General features: G+C 45.1%; 1 protein-coding gene across 4 annotated transcripts in view; it reads left to right on the plus strand.

The window, feature by feature from the left end:
• LOC106746419 (transmembrane and TPR repeat-containing protein CG4341) overlaps positions 1-19,241 on the plus strand; it is a 270,936-nt gene that overhangs the window by 225,040 nt on the left and 26,655 nt on the right. The window lies entirely within an intron of this gene.

Below are 19,241 nucleotides of genomic sequence, written 5' to 3' on the forward strand. Positions count from 1 at the left end.
GACTTCCTGACGCGCGCACCTCCTGATATCCAACTTCTTCCGGCGTGTACGCTGCTCCGAGTGCCTTTCGGCCGGTCTTTTGATCAATACAATAATCCTCGGACGGTACTCTATAGGTATATACGGTATTATCCCGGCATTATTTCTTCCCGAGGCAGCTCGCGCGCGCCTTGTATAGTTAAGCCCCCTTGGGTCCACGTATACATCCGTGCTGGAAGCCGGCGAGATCTCTCTCGCGTCCTTAACGAGCCGCCTTTTACCCGGGAGAGCCGGCCTTTACGTCCGCGCAATGCCGAGGGCGAGGAACCTCGAGGACTCTCGGAGGAGGTGAAAAGGAATAAAGCACGCCGGGAAAGAAAGCGGCGAGCGGCTCGTTTGTTACACGGGGGTGCGCAGAGTACGGGCCCGCGATTTACTCGCCGGGCCCCGCCGGGAGAGAGCGAGCGAGCTCGCGTCGCGTTATACGCTTTTCGGACGCAGCTGTTTGAGAGAACGAGAGAGACACCGTTCGAGCGAGAAACACGGCGAGGACACGGAATACAGATTAGATCCTCGGCGGTGTGGGCGCGTGCACGCGCGCCAAGTATCTCTCGTAAACATGCGCCTTAATTTTCGCGGGCGCAATCTGTGCAGCGGCGCGCACATTCCGAATCGATGTCGTCCTGAGAAAAGAGAGCTTCCGAGGGAACGTGCCAATAACAAGTCGAATATGTTTGCTTGCCGAGTCTCGGCTTGAAATTCGAAATAATAAGACTTCGTCTCGGTGAGGTCCGATCGAACGGAAAGTAGACGATGGATTGTGATTCGATTCGGGTAGTTGACTCGTGATCATACCGTAAGAAAGATAATAAAAGGAGGACTAATCCTTTTCGGAAGGAGAACCAACCACTGACGAGATTTCCTTCTGAAGAAAAGAACGTTTTGGATCTCAGTTATAGCCCAATGTAGCCTCAGCTCACGTTTAAGATTCGAGATTGATGGTTGGTGACGTACAATATTGCTCCCTCGATACTCTTAACCGAGAACAAGTGAATTTCACATATTTATTCAACAGGATGTGTGAAATCTTGTCCGGTAAAGCCGCAACTATTTGAGCTGCCCTGTTGAAATTAATCGCGCGGCAGATTAATGTCGCATAGGATTTATCAGACGTGCATCAAGGAAAGTGTATCGGTCGTATTGCCAACAAAGAATAACACGGAAACAGACAAACGTGTACACCGCGGCGTGTAAATTCCAAATTGCGACACGGCCAAAAGGGAGGTGTAATTTTATATAAATTTATACGCCAGCGGGTTTGCATGCCCAATGAGCTCCGGCAAATGCCGGGAAAACCGGAATATTTACCAGCATCGGGGGTTTGCGGCGCGACACCGCCGCGGATTTGTTGCGCAATACCGTATACACCGCGCCACGTACGACGATTTACTTTGACCGACGTGGAATTGGTTCGTTACGAAACGATACTTCCTCGCGGTGCAATGTCGATTTTATTGGTCTTTCACGGCACCTACCGCATCTCCCCTCCTCGGAAAACCGTTTTCCGTTTCCCGGCACGAGCGAAACTATATCGTATTCCGTATAAGCGCGACCGAATTCGCGGAGTCTTTATATCGCGGCCGAAAAAAGGGGGACGGAAACAAACGGAAGAATATAGATTGCAATATGTACGTTACGTCCATAATTAACGTGTTTCATCTCGAGACCGTTTGAAGATTTCTCGCGAGGAGCCGCGTCTGAATAACCGGCTTCACCGGATTAAAAAAAAACGCAGCTCCGTTCGCACGAGCTCGGCCGTCACATTCATCCCCGTGAAATTTACTTCTTCTTCGGGGGAACACCTCCCCGCTCGACGGCTGTCCCAATCGGATACGAACGTTCAAGATGAAACGTGCGTTTACAACCGAATCCAACGGCTGCCTCGCCGCTGCTGCGGAAACAGCTAAATTCGTGAGGGTCTCCCTAATTAATTATCGTCATTGTTGTTTATCGTGTTGTTACGTTTTATTATGTTTGTTCACGAGGGAACGTTGCACCGGGCATTGTCTCTCCCGCGATTAAACGTGCTTGACGATGTGCAATTATTTCCAAGAGGCCAGGCGACCGAGACTTATGTACACGTTTAATTAGCGCATTTCCGATTGATCCCGTGCGGGCATCCTAGCTGGATATGTTGAACCCGGGTTTTCCTGAATTGTTTGTCGCCCGGTATGCCCCCTTCCACACGTGAAAACGAAAGTTCCGCCGGTGTTTGCAAAGTTACGTATACATCGCCGGCATTTGGCAGCCGACGTCGCGGTTTCTGTGTTGACCGACCAAAAATGACTAATGCAAACAATCAACAAATGTTGACCGAGTTACTGGCTAACAATATTGACACACTATTTCTCCTCCCCCTTCCCCTCTCCCCCCTCTCTCTCCCTCTCTCTCTCTCTTTTCCTATAATAACATTCTTGCAGGCGTGCAGAAATTGTTAACGAACGAACATTAGCGCAATCACGTTTTTGTTTCAACACACACGCACAAAGTACACGCACCGCTGCCGCTCACGTAACGTGCGTAGATAAATCGGGTGGCGCCGCGTCGCGCGCGTTCTATGGCCGCGGGTATCTGTCGCCTATCGATTCCGATGGCGAACTAATCGGTTAAAACCACCCTCTCGGGGTGAGTAATGGGCCGATAAAAGTTGGCAGTTTAAACAAGCTTAAAAGTGCCGGCGCAAAGTTTACCAACGCGTCGGCCCGACTGTATCGGCGCTATTCAAAACGCGATGTAACACTTTAGACCACAAGATTGGAATTTATTGCAGGGCGCATGCGAGCTCGCGAGCGAGAACAAGGGAAAGAGAGAGAGAGAGAGAGAAGGAGGGTAGGGAAGAAGGACGAGGAGAGGGAGAGAAAAAGCACGCGGACGGAATCACTCGCTGGGAAATGAACGTCCGACAAATCTTTCGACATAATGGTAACGATGCTCTCGTACAAATTGTACACTAAATCAGGATTCAGCGGCGAGCGGACGGTTATGGCAGGATTACCGGGTACTCACAACGGGCTTTCACGTTTTCATGGACGCGATAATAACGTGGTTCTCTCCCCCATCTTCCGCGCGAGGAGATCTTACCGATGTATGAAAAATTCGAAAAATCGATACACGGCATCCCCAACCTCGTTACACGGCGAGGAGCTTTGATCTCTGATGAATCGCGGCTCATGGTAGTCACATTATAAGATTCTTATGTAACCTTTGAGGGTGCATATTTAAGATAAAATTCGTCTACGGCAGAGAACTTTGATCTCGCGACGTTCCAAGTATCCGAAAAGGATAGCGCGGAAAGGGCGGCTTTGCAGTTCGAGATTGAGCTCGCGTTGAAGTATACACTCGCGTGGGAAGGTTACTCGCAAGATTCATCTCGCGACTGTGATGAAAAAATTTGCACCGATGTTCGTAAATTAAATTATGCGAGACTCCTGTTTCCTCGCCGGGACAATTTTGATTTTGAATGAGGGCGTCAAGGGCGAGAAAAGATATGCCTAAAATTCTTGTGAAATAAATTGCTGTGGTGAAAGGGTATGTCCATAAATTGATACACCGAGAGAAATTATAGTTATATCCGGCCTCAACCCTTTCTTCGTTTATATTTTTACGGTATATATTTATATTTTTGTGGTACTTTATATTTTTACGGTCATTGATTTTATTTATTGATCGTTATGCAAAAGGAAAGTTTTCAGTATGTTTAACAAATGTGATCAGTTGATCACAAATGTCACGTTGCGGATATGTCTTTTTATTTCGACGTATTTTGGAAGAATTCTGGACATACGTTTTCTCGCTTTTGATGTCATCAAACAAGACGATTGAAGTTCCGGGAGTCTTAATTTTGATTTTCTAATAAAAAATTCCGAGGGAAGCACGACTCCTCGTTTTATTTCTCGAAGGTAAAGCAAAGCCAGCTAAAAAGGTAAACTTTTTTTTATGCTGATTTCGTGTGTTCTTTGATAAGCGGATATTAAAATAGGTGGGGTGGACACGAATTTCTAAATTTGGGACCTTTCATCGAGAGCACCGAATATCAATTATATCTTTAGGTCGCAACGTCGCTTGAATTCATCATATGAAATTATACTGTGTTTACGGCTACACTTTGTAGCGCACGAGAATGGGAGGTGAAAAGGGCAGCGCGCGCTAGGAATTTTTGACGATTATCGCGCGAGAAAGCTAAAAGCTCGTCCATGCGTAAAGCTCCTCGTGGGAAATGACCGCAATTGCACCTACGTGCGTTAGAGCGTTTAATTTTATAAGGTTGCCGGCTAATCCTGCCGTCGGGAATAAAAAGCTGGTAAAATCTCATTGAATAAATTATGGGGAACCATCGCGCGCGGCATAGGTGGGATAATTTGCATAATATTAAGTGGCGTTTCGCAATTGTTTCGTTTCTTCGTTCGTATGCGCCGCGATGCGCACCGGCGAATGGGGCAGCAGATACATTTGGAGAAATAATTTAATAATGGCAACTAAATCTCATTAGCTAATTCGAATTTTACTGTTTTCCGTTCATTGCTAAAAGTAAAAATCAAGATTAAGATTATTATTATTATATTATTATTTTTAGATTAGTTATGCTCTCTCTCTCTTCCTCCCCCCCCCCCTCTCTCTTTCTCTGTCTCTCTGGTTATACCATATATAGACGAAACGCGTTTATATCAACCGACGAAATGATGTAGTACCTAAAAGCTAGATATACAGTCAGTCTCACAAGAGCGAATGTACTATATTATACAGTCCTGTATGCAATAGGTGGCTGAATCCTAGCGGATTTAGTGGAGAAGGGGGGGAGAGTGCGTCATTCATTTCATATAATAGATATAATAGTTGTGTTATATAATAGATGTGCTGGTAACGCTTTACATTCGACGCAGACCGGACGTAATCCGAAATGAGTGAGGTATATTGCAAACGTTTTGAAGGTGTTTTTGTGTTCCCATTCAAAAGACCTACAAATATCAAATAAAAAGTCTGCTAACTATATTAGGTGATCGCTGGACGATATATAAAGTAATGAAGAAGCAGGCCATTGAATTCTATTATAAAATAATATTTACTGTAAAATATTCACTTGAAATGGTATTTACTTCTTTCAATTACTCTCGTAAAGTCCTCCCCCCACTTTTTGCAAATGTGGTGGCTCTTGCGGGACAGACTGTACATTGAGTGGACGAACAGCGAACGAGTATCGAAAGCGGATGTTCGAATGTTTGTCTTGGCGCTGGTTGTTCATTTGTTGCTCGGCCATGTTATCGGCGTGAACGGAAAAGTCGTAAAAAATTAATTTGGTCGGGTGAACGTGTTAGAGACAGCTTCTGTTTTAAAAAAGTGATAAATTTCTAGTCGGAAACATGAATATGATTTCACCACTATTGCGCGACCTAATTAATATATTTTTTGCTGTAACGCTTATATTTAAACAGCCGTAAATTTAGCTGCCTCCGTTCCAAAGACATATTTTAACCGGCACAGCTGCACTCTAGCATCTACGGCTAATTTTTTCTCTTAGTCACCCAAGTCGCGTGATTCTATATTAATAAAAAGGACCTGCCCGCTGCATTTATAAATAAATAAATTTTAATTTGACTCCGATAGATATAGATAAATATCTCAGTGCGTAATTTTCCAATGATACACACAAATGGCATAAATATTTATGAATCACATGAATGGGTGNGGGGGGGGGGGGGGAACATCGTGAACTGATTATTTACGTAAATTGGTTAATAAATTACCGGGCAAATTTCATCTACGCGCGTTCAAGACGCCGCGGGACAAAATCCCAATTAGGCGGACACTTTGCGAAAGGGTGTAAGTTTCATGCTGCTAGCATCGCCGCCACTTAAAGACTATTTTTCAAAGTTACCCGACACGACTAAAGTCGACGTATTATCATCGATTAATCAACGGCCTCGGCGAAAACAAAGGGAAAAGAAGGCGGTTGGTCGGTCGACTTCCCTTCCTCCCCTCCCCCCGGTCCGCAAAACTTTATTCATTCGAAGTTCACTCGCCGGTCGTGGAAGTTCAGCCGATTACTGAAACGCGGATACATCTCTCGCTTTTATGCAGCGGGGCGCGAAAGTATATTAGCGAAGTTAAACTCGATCCTCGACGACGGCCCGGAAGCGAAAGAGCACGGGGAATGTTTCAGGAATGTCTCCTCTCTCTTAACATTCGTCCGCTGCGGACGGCGGAATACTTCGTCGCCGACCCCCGGGTGAGTCGCACGCGAACGAATGAAATTTGTCTAACAACGCCTCATGTTTAAGGTTAACAATAACGACGCCGATTTATCTCCCTCTCGTGTTAATTCTCACTGCATTCCCGCGCGATCTTCCTTCGCTACACGTCACAGCCGGCGAATTAACGCCGAAAGCGATCGCATACTCGCTCGCGCGCAACTGTAGCCGCGATAAAACGATGACAACTGTCTCGCAAGATTGTGCTTACAGGATGCACGCGGATATGCGCAACTTTTACGGCGTAAGTTCCGCCTAACGAATGACGCGTGCCTCTTTTTCCGCGCCGAGATTTTACGAGAGCGATCCTGCGCGACTTACTACGCGCCGTTGCGAAGTTCCGGAATACAGGCTATCTATAATCCGACAAGCGGCCGCGCGCTCGTAAATCTCGCGACTGCATCTCCGCTCATTTATAGCCGGCTCGTCCGAAAGAAGGCGAGATTAGCGAGGGCAAAAAGTGAAGGGGGAGGGAGAAAGAGAGGCAGTTTCCGTGTTAATGGAGTTTCGCTACGAGCGAGCGCCCCATGTGTGAAAGACTCACGAAGGGAAACTTCGCGGGAAATGCCCGCTTGTCCTACAACACGTGTGCAAAACGCTCGTCGTGAGACGCGGCGACTCAATTAAAGCAAGTTCCCGGAGAGAGCAGCGGGGAGAATCACGAGCGCAAAGACAGAAGGTGGCGGTGTGTAGTTAAACGTCTCTGCTTTACTTTCACAATTAACCCTCGGACGCGCCGAGCACCCCGCAATGTTGAGCGATACACCCGCGCGCGTTCCCGGAGACGTCCGTGATTTAATCTGCAATGGCTGATTTTAATCCAGCCGGATCTCAAGGGGGGTGCCGAAAGTCGATGGCGAACTTGATTGAAATGTCGATAACGTACGGGGGATCCTCCAAATGTTACGTCATACACGGAGGAAAAGGCTTCTTTAGCTTTAGTATTTCTGTATATTATTTGTTCGAGTAAAAGTTTTATTGTTTCATTCGAGAGAACTCGATTATTTGACAGAAGGAACTCTATTATTTGAAATAATAATCTTTTAACCGAATAAAATATCATTTGGTTACGATAAATATATAAAATGAAACAAATAATTCCTTTATAGGAAAATTATCTTTTGTTTCACACATACACACACGCAAGACAAATTTTCAGTTAAGATAAAGATACTTATTCGTTGAAAATCTCCACCTGAATGTTGCACCCGATCGCTTCGGCAACAGCGATTGTTTTACGGCGCTACGATTGATTGATTAATTGTCGTTAATCGATTTTAATGATGACGATTCAACAATGGCGAATCTTAACTGACTAATTAATCAGGTTTAATGATTTCGCGGCGGAATGAGTCGCGGAAATTCGTACAATCTCGTCAGCCTGCCCAGTTATACAAAGCGCGAAATAATGATCGCTCGAATTAATATTAGTCATTGGATCCAGTAACATTTATTTGTATTGTTACGCGTTACGTTACATTTCCTTGTTATGTTTATACGAGATAATAATAATGGTTTTAAATTATGATAATCATACGCCGCATTTCAAGCTGTAAAATCAAACAGCGAATTATAATTGCTGCACGTAGTGGAAATAGAACTCATCTTGCCAGCTCGGCGGATAAATGTGACGTGCAATTTTCCGAAATTTGATCGCGTAAATTGAAATATTTTCGCAATTTGACGGTATTTCGTTGAATTCGTGATGAATTTATGACAAATCGAATTTTTATTAATTACCAAGCCGAAATGAGGTAAGAGCTTTTTCACTTCTATACAGCTCGAATTCAAATTTCCAAAGAAATTCTAATAACTTTTGCGTATTTAACAATGGTGGTCAAGGACTGTATTGTTAAAATATGAAAAAAAATCCTAAGAAATTTAGATTATGTACTTGCTACCTAAAGCAAGTGCCAAATCGATTTTAGATTGCCGTGTAAAAGTAATTTGTACCTTACGCTAACAGAAGAAACATCGACGTGCTCCCCTCCCCCCCCCCCCTTTCTTTCTTTCTCTCTCTCTTAGTTCATGTCTGCAACCGGCCATTAATCCTCGAAAGAGGAATATCTTTTGATGTGGGCGATAATCGATAAAAGTCGTGTCGGGGCATTCGTATTTCGCGAGGGGATCTCTCATAAATTGCGCGATATTATTAGAAAGTTCGTACGATGCCTGGGCCTGTAATCGGGTTCGCGAACAAACGGATAGCGTAGAACAGTTACAGGATCCGCTGTTCGGTGTCCTCGAATCGACGGGCACCGCTGAAAGCTACGTAACGATTCATTACGGGCGAAATATATGAACAGGCGCATCGGAAATACTCGTAAGTAGGTTAACCGGACGGCCGCAATTTCGGCCGGTGTATTATTAGAAAAGCCTCCGGCAGGACGCCTCCGTCTATAAATCCCGGCTAATTTCAACGGATACACGCGGCAAAGTAGCATTCAGAGTGCAATCACTCACTTCGCGGGCGGTTTCTGGATTTCCATTAGACACAGGATTCCCGCCGTCGACACGAAAGCGCCTTTCGACCGAGCGTCACGAGATCTGGTTTTCGCGAAAAACGCTTCGTCAGATTTCGAAGAAGCAACGAGCAGCGCGATTGAAAAAAGCATTTATTTATCCAACGTGTCAGTTTTAATTGAGGAAAATGTGACGAGTTTCGAATTTAGCGAAACAAACATCGGAATTGACTCACTTTTCCACAGCTATTTCCGTGTTATACGACGTACGATCTATTTTCCGCGTGAATTTCGACCATCTCCAGGTTGGGGAGACTTTTTTTAGCCTTTGAAATCGCGGCCATATGTTTCGAGTTATTATTTGCGTCAATTTGTGCCAAAAACAGTCCATTGAAATTTTGTTACTTTAATATGGGGGATGTGTTGAAAGATACACAAATATACACCTTGTCAATACATGTCAACATGTGTATCAATACATGTGTATCAACATCAACATTGATAGCAAACAGGTTCACACATACAATTTCAATTCTAACAATATGATTTACTCCTCCTACATTGACCTTGATGATATCTTAAATCCCTGCTTTCGCCGTTTTCGTGTCAAAATAAGTTGTTCAAGATAGAATGAAAATTATCCGTAGAATTCAAGGTTCAGGAGAGAAGTTGACAAATGTAATATCTTCGAAATATGATTTTTGCTAATTTACAGGACACTTAAGCAGACGCGAGCTGTCCTTAGGAACGTCGGAATAGCATGAAAATGTCGACTCGGGAAGTTAATAAAGTACGTAGCGTTTCGGTGAAAAATACACTAATTTTGGGAACAAGGGTAGAAAGCAAGATTAAAGCGACGCCACAAAACGAAACTCCTAAGACTTCCGGAGTGGTTTCTTCCTCAAAGAGCGAGGAGCGGAGCAGGGGAGAGGGCAGGGAGGGGGATAGAAGCGGGCGCGTCTTTACTGTGATTATAATTGCTCGCGATTATTCACGGCAGAAACGCGATCCCTGTTAATGTCACGGCGAGACGAGAAGACAGAGATTACCGGCTCTCGCAACACAGGATTCCCGTACAGAGCGCGGTTAAGTGTCGTCTCAGGGTTCGAATCGCGAGAAATTAGCTGGATCGGTGTATGAGCACTTAACACGATTGATTCCCTTGAATGCGGCAATTCGCGTAAAGGCCTTACTCCCTTTCGCAGCCGCGCCCTCGTTCCTCTCTCGTGCTCAGCCCGATCGCTCAAAGCCGGTATACGGAAATCTTGTGTGTGTGTGTGCATGAGTGTGTATGTATATGTATATTCGTCATTGTCTTCTTCACTCGAAACGTTCTCGCGAAGATCACACGAACGGGTAATCACAATAGCACGCACATCCGATCAGACCGTGCTAATTGGACGCGGTTATGCGAGAAGCAGCCAAATCGCTGTACGACTGTAGCCATTACGAACTGCTTTGTAAGTAACTTGAGATCCGAAAAGTGTCGATCGATCCTACCGTACATATTACACATAATTAATTGCGTGCCATCCTGTTACGTGGAGATTCGCAGGAACAATTGGCATTATGGCTCTCAACGTGACGAGTAGAAGGGAGAAGACACCCCTTCGCAGCTTTGAAATTGCGAGGACGCGCTATGAAAAGTGAGCATAGATGCCCGACGGGAGTGCCTTTGGCGAGCGTTCAAACTGATCCGACTAATGTTTCAATCGAACGAGCTTGCGATAATCGCGCTACATATAAATACAGTTGGCACGGTGAACTCGTACGTTCCGAACATTTTCCACATGCGTGTACATTGTTATTGGTTTTGTGATTGCTTCAGAGCAAGTGGCCAGAGCGGCCAGCGGGGCGGGCGGCGGGGCGCACGTATGGGCGCGCGTTGGTTTCATCAGTACGTAACGCGAATCGAATAAACTATCGAATTCGAGCGTATTAATTAATTTTCATATTTGATGCCAGTGCCGGCGCTGCATGGCAATTGTCAGAAATTACATATTTTTCCGTCTCGCTAATCGGCGAATTGTAATTACATTTTCAGGAAAGCTGGACGGCCGACGACCGTTTCCATCTAGACGTACACCGTGTGTCGCGATAATCTACATTAAATACGCAAATTAATTGTTTCATCCGAATTTAATCATTTACTTAATTAATATCGTGCTGTGGCTGTTCGAAATTCGCGGATTGATTTGAAGTAGCGCCGCGTGATGCAACTTCATCTGAGGAGTGACGTAGTACAGCACAGGGGAGGAAATTGTTCGCGGAAATAATCACGGAAATGCGAGTAGCCGAAAATGCAATTTTTTCAGAATTTTTTAGAATTTTTAAGAAAGTACTCGGAAGAAACGGATTCGACACGATTGTTCATTGTGTGCGTAATTATGATCACCAAGGCAGGTAAGGCACAGGTTAGCCATGAAGATTATTTATTGCGAGAGAACAAAATCGGTAAAATATCGCAACTGGAAAACAGAAAAGCTTAATGCAAGCCGAGCAAATTTTTGAGCGTTTCGGAATTTTGCTTGAATATTCTCCATTTTGAGTGAATAAACATAAACCGCCGTGTTATTAATTCGAACGAAATTTTCTGCTGTACTGTTTTGTGTAATAAAGGTAATTTTGATTAATAAATTATTAAAATTGAGATATATTATTATGGATTACTAAAATCGAGGAATATGGACAAGTGGGATAAATTTGCCAATATTTAACTATCTAAAATTTCGTGCGTGGAACTTGATTATTTAATTGTTGGTTGAATTGTTCCGAAGATGGACATATAATTTATGACAATATTATAAATGACAAGTCAATTCTATATTTAAAAGACCAAATTACACCAATGTAAGTTAAAAAAAGAAACAAAATGCGTATGCCTCACACGCATATTGCTATCTACTGCCATTTTTCGGATTAAAAGTAGAAGATATAATTGAGGCCGGAAATGAAATTACAAATTTCACTAAGATTTCTGTCGGTGTTCGCGAAGTGATCGGCAACGCCGGGATCGTCGCTATTTTTTCTTAACTGAGCTTCCGGTGTCCTTCGGCGGTCCGGGGCGCGCAACACGCATTTCCGGCACACCTAGATGGATGCGTGCACACACACACTCATGATTGATCACACGTGCACGCGCCCACCCACACGCTCCAGGCTCTTTGCCATCGCCGGTCGATAAAGGTCGCCCTCTCGCTCACGCACACACGCATACACACGCACGCACGCATGTGCATACCGCTGCACGCATCATACCGCACCTGCGTTCCTCGTATTGCCCTGCATACACATGCACGCGCGCGGCCGCGTTAGCCCGGGGATAAGTACGGCAAGGTGCGAGTGTGGCCTGCGGCAGCCCTATCCACAAATTGGCGGCCGATCGAGCCGCTAATTACTCGGGATCGAGCGTGTTTTAAAAGCCGGGACTCGATCGATTTACGGGAGCAGGCGAGGCGGAAAGAAAGCCAGGCAGCGCTGCGGGCTCCTCTGGCAATCCCGTGCGGATCAGCGCCGAATGGTCCATTCGTCTATTAGGCTGTTTCAGCACGGCGGTCACGCGTGCGATTCGGAACGCACTAATTGATCGATACTACATCACCGAGCATCGATTGCCGCTCTCGGGCGAACTATGTAATACACGAAGATGTGGTAGCGCGCCGAGCATTCTGTTGAATTTCAAGATGAGCAAAAATATTTGCACCTGCGAAAAGTCGATAAAATTTCACCCGCAGCTGTAGGAATGATTTAAATACGATGTCCTTTTGTACGTTATTTATATTATACTTGGAGAAGGATGCAGAGAATAATACAAGTGACAACTATATGAGTGCTGTACATAGGGTGTACCGAAACTAACGTATCCTTAACATGACCGATTCTTTGGGGCATTGTAAGACGAAATGTGAGGAGGTGTCAATAGTTTCCGAAATATAAGCGGGACTTTTCGCAAAACTAAACTTCGCGGACGACCAAATAAAATTATATTAGTGAAATTAAGATATATTAAGTATAGTGCGTGCACGTTGCTTCGGTCCGACCATTCCGCAGAATATAATTGTTGTTTCGTAAGCATAACATAAAAACGAACAAAGATATCGAGATCCCTTTTTTTTTTTAATTAGAAATCGTTAAATTTTCTACAGATCTGATTAAACTCTATCCAAAAAATATTATTTATTTAAATTTTTTGCGGTTAACAGCTTTTCATTTCTTTGTTTTTTCGATGCCATTTTGTTAACTTTTATTAAATTTTTCTATCTTTTATCTTTTAATTCAATCTACAGGGAAAAGCTTTCGAAAAGCAACGCAGTTTATCTCTGTTAAAAATGTCAACTGGATCACTCGCAATCTCTGCAAAACCACAATATACATCGCGGGATGCATCAAATCTATATGTTAATATTTTGTAATTCCTTAAATATATTTTTATCGTTAATATATAATGTAACATAAGTAGCATTTGAAAGGATATCTTATATTCATTAATTCCTACAGCTATAATAACGGATCAAATTTTACCAACATTTTACAAGTTTAAACTTTTCCACCTCCCCCTCCCGCCTTCCTTAATACAGCGGAGACGAATATATGCTCACATCGGTTTTATCGGTTTTTTTGCGCTGGACATCTCCGAGATGTTTGAACGTTACAAATATTTCTTCAATGGTAACCGAGTTCACGTAAGCACAGCCCTCGCGGAGGGGACGGATTCTGCGGTTCGTTTCCCGAATTGATTTTGTCGAATTGGTCCTAGCGGGATTGTTCGGGTGTAATATTTTTTGTTGCATATTGTCTTCGAAAATAACCATTCGGTTAGAAGACATTTAAATATGGCTTTACTTGCTCGTGCATTCGCAACTCTCGTCTTTATCTGCCAGAAACCTTGCTAAATAATCCCGTAACATTAGACTCTCCGGAATGTAGCAAAGTTACGGAGATCGCTGAAATAGTTTGCGATTTTTCTTCTCCATGCAAATTCATTTACTTCGCAACCATCTCACGTAGTTCGCCTTTATTTCAGCATTACGGTATTTAACTAACGTAACGATATATTTACGACGATATATTAACGATTATAGTGAAATATTTGTATTGAGTAAATTAATCGTGATTAAAAGATTATTTTATTATTACATATTTTCTCTTGAAAATATTCAATACGTATAAAAGGGAAATGAGAAAGACTCTGTTAAAATTCAATCAAGAACAGAAAAGCTCAATCAAATTCTATAACGTAGTATAACGCTTGCGCACAGTCTCTTATTGACCCAATTATTATTTGAACATCAACAGAACCTCTTCCCATTCGCATTTAGTACTGATTTAGAACTCGTGTACTTTCTAACGCACATTTCCCGCATTAAAGTAACGCACAATTTCAGCGGGTCGTTTTTAACGCAAAAGACTTTTTACTGTGCGCAGACCGCACTGAAGCGACCAGCAGAAATAAGTGTCAACGTAGTGTTAAGTGTGTCGAGCACTTTTAGGAGATGACACGTAACTATTTCAGCGATCCACAACTCCGTTGCATCCCGGCGAGTTTAATGTTACGGGGATTAGCCTGCAACATTTCTAGCGGACAAGGACGAGGTTTGCGGACGCGCGAGCAGAGATAAGCCACCGTACGCGGTCAGGCCGGGGACGCGAGGTTTCGGACGGTAAGAAGAGTTCAGCTGGCGACAGCCATTGGCCCGTCGCAATTTAATTGTCCGCTCAGCTCGCAGGGAGTTTCCAGGATGGAAGAGCGTTTCGCAAACGAACACGAAAGGAACGGCCTAATATATGCGCTAATGAGAGATATATTTTCTGTCGTCCGCTCATAAGAAGAGAAGGAGGGAAGAGGGCTCTCCCTTCCTTCCTCCTCCTCCTCTCACTCTTTCTCGCCATCCTGCTCCTCCTTGCTCTTCTCTTTTCCCCATTCGCGCGCAACCAGCATTTCCGGCAATGAGTCACAGTCGGATGCGTGCGAAATTACATCGCCATACCGCGCGCTAAATTGTCCCGTAATCTTGAAACTAACGTTTCAACGGTCAACAGCTTGCACCGCCAGCCAGCACTTAACGGCCGCGTTTAATAACTAACAGGCCGAAAGTTTGCCTCTCCGCTTTGTCGCGCCGTTGTTCGCGCCGAGGAACAAGGCGATTCAGGGGATTTTCGGGAAAACGTCGCGCGCTGCGATCACAGTTCGCGACAGCAACGTTATTCACGATCGTTTCCACGTCTCATGCGCAATATCATTCGACGCACTTTCGATGCACTCTTTAACGGAAATACAGGTTAGGAGGAGAAGTAAAAAGCTACTAATTTCACGCTTATTCGATTAGAATAATTTTCGGTGTCGGGCAGCACTTTTATCTCTGCAACCTTCTGAGACGTCGAATCGCTTGTTTTACCCATAATTTTTGTAAACGATATTAATATCTTTCACACAAAAATTTATTTCTCTAGTTGACAAGCAAGGAATTTGAAGTTTCAATTACAATGGTTCCTTGACATAATTCGATCGATAGATGAACCGTAAAATAAAGCTGGAAGTCGATGAGATGTAAAAAATTAAGGTGCGTCTTGACTGCTGCGATAACTTCACGGTCGGTGCCATTGCACTCGAATTACACTTATTACTCGATACAGCGGTCACGAAGAGAGATTGAAAAAAGCTCTCCCTCTGTCGGGGCGCGCGCGATGCGACGCGTCGAATTGAAACGCCTCGCTTTTACATTCGCCGATGCAATTAATTTTTCTCCGGCCGGCGCATAAATCGAGCCGCGACTTCTATGAATAACGTCGGGCCGCCGCCGAACGCGCACGCTCGGCTTTTGTCTCGCAAGATCAACGGCGCTATCCGCGCCGACCGAACATCCCGCGCCGCAACGAATTATCGCGGAAAACCAGCGCGTGTCGCGGGCGATAAATCGAAGGGGGCGTCGGTCCGCGCCATCGATCTTCGTCAGAACGACGCGGCGCCCATTTCATCGAGTCGTCTCTCTCTCTTTCTCTCTCGATGCCGCGAGGGGAAGGCGTGCCAGGAGTCGGTCAGGTTAACCAGAAAATTGCAAGACACACACAAAACTCGGCTGCACAATGGAATCTTAATTCCGCGAGAGTAGTGGAGCTGAATTCACTTCAAACCATCTCCGCCGACCCTCCCTCGCGCCATTCCTTCGTCATTTCCCTCCCTATGCAACTCTCCCCCTTTCTCTCTCTCTCTCTCGCTCCGTCTTATTCTCTCTCTTTCGTAATTAGGAAGCAAACAGAGCGGCGGTCTTGCCAAGTTGGCGGAGTCGGAGATGAAACAGCAGTTTCCGTCCGCCCATCCTTCTTCCGCCCGTAGACCCCACGAGAGAGTCGCCCACCTTTCTCCCTCCGCCTCGGCTCTGTTACTTTCCGCCACCCCTGTACCTCCCCTAGCCAGAGCCCCGGCTCACCATCACATTTTCCGGTGTGTCGACCGGTGTGCCACCTGACTCTCCTCTTCGGCTCGGCACGATTATGTGGAAAGAACCGGGCCGGTAAAGGCGGACAGTATAATTCACTGCCAAACGCAGGCCGCGTTATTTCGCCTTCTTTTCTTTTTACGACGCACCGCAATATCCCTTCGGAGGAAAGAGCCAGGGAGCGAAGAGCAGAGTGAGAGAAAAGGGACATCGACAAACCCGACGTTAGAGACGGAGAGTAAGTCCGCTTTACGGCCACCGTCGTTACGCGCGGAGAGTGGCACGATCTTCGGGTTTTTTACGGCATAATTATCTCGCCGCTCGCGAGTCGATTGCCAGATTCTGCCTTCCCAAATGCTCGGATGATTTCCGCGAGCCGAAAATCCATCGGGATTTCCGACAACGTTCGTTAATCAGTCGGCCTTACGTAACTCGATCGCGGATTGATATGGTATTATGTGGTAGTGTCTGCGTGTAATATCGCGACAAGGAAAGCGTCCCTGTGTGTATAAAAACACGAGTACCTGCGGTTGGTCTTTTTAAGGCGCTTTGCTTCTTTAATGGTGTAAAGTGAGACGACGGACGGCACGCTTTGTAAAGTACCGGCGTACACGAGACGACGCGGCTTTTTTTTTCGTTTTTTTTTTTCCAGATTATTACGTCGGGGAAAATAACCCGCTGATGCGCGAACGTGCGTTGAAATGAACGGTCGACCTGAATCCAAACGGAAATTCTCCGGCCGATATGGAATAAAACGGCGATGCAAAAATACTGTCGCCGAATTTTCGAAGTAACAATCGTAATCGCGGAATCAACCGAATGTGTTTGCGCTACATCAATTACGGCGCGTTTGTTCAATCAACTCGGACTACCGTCCGAATAGAGTCCGAGTGAATTTTGTTTATCCAAAATAATTTCTTTCTCAACAAATGTTTTTCCCTCCGGTGTTTTCATAACTTCATGCATGGCTTTTTTTTCGATTAATTACGAAAAACGCACGCGATGCATTTGAAAGAACGGCGGTTCGCCGTGGCGCTGTGACCTACGCTTCGGTAGAGAAAAGAATGAAACACACACACACACACACACAGACACGAGATATCCAGCGGAACACGTCGCTGCTGAAATACAATAGAAAGCTCGCGGCAACGCGAGGGTTAAACAGGCGCGATTGCGCGTGCGCGTTGTCCTGCGGGGGCTCGTCGTCGCGTACACATTCATCCTGATCCGGGGATGCAGGAAGCTCGGTCGGCATTCTAATTCCATAGAGTATCCCCGGGGAGCGGCGGCGGCAGCAGCGGCAGAGGAGGAAAACGTATTGCCCGACTTCACCGCAGCTTGCTCCTTCCTTATTCAAAATAATGCGCGTGCGGAAGGTATCGGCCAGGTGTCGTTCCTGAGAAAAACACGAGACTCGCGCGCATGTCGCGATGACGGGAAATTGTCCCACTCCCGGCTGCGCCAGTAGATGGTGTGAAAAAGCCCGAGTATTCAAGATCCTGGTAAAATCCTGAATCTTGATAAAAATGATTTTTTACATATAGAAAATATCTGCGGGAAGGAGAAAATAGCGAGCGGCGGTGGTTAAGTGTGTCAAACATTTATATCCTCCCTCAAGAAGATTAAAACAGTATTAATTAAATATAATATAAAACATAATTAAATAATTAAATATAATAAACAATATAATAAATTAAACAATCAATTAAAACGGTAAAATTAAAAATAACACGTCGCTGCAACAGCCGGAAGTCAATCACCTGCAGAATCGATGTAGATGGGAGTTTGTTTCGAAAAAAAGGAGTTTTCGCCAAGAAACGTCTGTCTTAGACCACCGTGCCCGGTTTCCACCCTGACGCAATTTTTTGTTAATTAAAGCTGCCCGCCGCGCCCACTGTCGGGACCCGAACTGCGAACTCGGCGCGATAATTTCCAGGCGCGACCGATGGCCCGTTAAAATCGATGCGGCTCGCGGATCCGCCCGGAATTTCGCACGAGACGAGGAGGAAGTAAGGACGCGCGAGCGTGTTCGGGAGATAAATGGTAACAGGTGGTATCCGAGCGTACCGCGTAATAAGTTTTCACGCGGACTAAATGCGAACCTATACGGCCCGGCTTTTCTACGGCTCGCCATTTTTCATTGCCGCTTTTTCTCCCCGATCGGCGAAGTCTCGAAATAAAATGCGACGCGGATTACTGCCGCCTTTCGCGAGCTTTCGCCTCGTCTTTTTACCCCCTCCCTCCCCCCGCGGGACCGCACATGTTTCCCTCCGTCTTACGTCGCGTTTCCGCTTCCGTTTTCGCGTCTACAGGTTATCCTCGGTGAAATTGTGTTATGATCAGACATCGACGAGGGAGGGAGAGTTTCCCGCGGAAACCCTTCGTCACAGACGCGAAGTTATCTCGAACGATTTCGTATTGAGTGAGGAATAACTTGTCTCCGATCGCGTATGTAACTCTTATCACTTAATACTTTGCGGAAACTGCCTCTCTCAGGGAATGATGTCTAAATTTGGCGGAAAAAATCTGTTTAAAACTTAGTCCTCACTTATTTCAGGTCGGAAGTTTCCTCACTACGTAATCTCCCTTATCGTCCTTGTGGCTTTCGAGAGATCATGGCAATCTTACTCGAGCGACAAAGCACCTTTATCCCAATCTGAGACCCGGAGAAAAGTTGGTCCCCTCGAAAAGACTTTTTTAATTAAAGTCAGAAATGAAAGTGTCGAGGAAACGAAATGTCACATCTAGAATTTCGCGCGAGGGCGGGACTTGTGAGACTCGTCGTATCTTTTCGGCCCATAAAATCAATCTCCATAATCCAGCCGAGCATCGGCCATTTTATCTCTTTGTTTGTTCCGAATGAACTTCGTGCCTTCTTATTGTTTTTATTGGAATAAGGAATAAATACAAAAAAATGTCTGTAAAGGATATGAAGAAAGAAATATTAAATTCGAAGGAATGATGAGTATTGAAAAACGTTTCGTGCTTTTAATAGTTAAATATTTATATCTAAGGATATAGCGCATCCAAAGAGCACGAGAGATTGCGAGTTTGAACGC

Source organism: Dinoponera quadriceps, unplaced genomic scaffold, assembly GCF_001313825.1.
Source record: "Dinoponera quadriceps isolate SergipeBrazil2010 unplaced genomic scaffold, ASM131382v1 scaffold566, whole genome shotgun sequence".
NCBI lineage: Eukaryota > Metazoa > Arthropoda > Insecta > Hymenoptera > Formicidae > Dinoponera > Dinoponera quadriceps.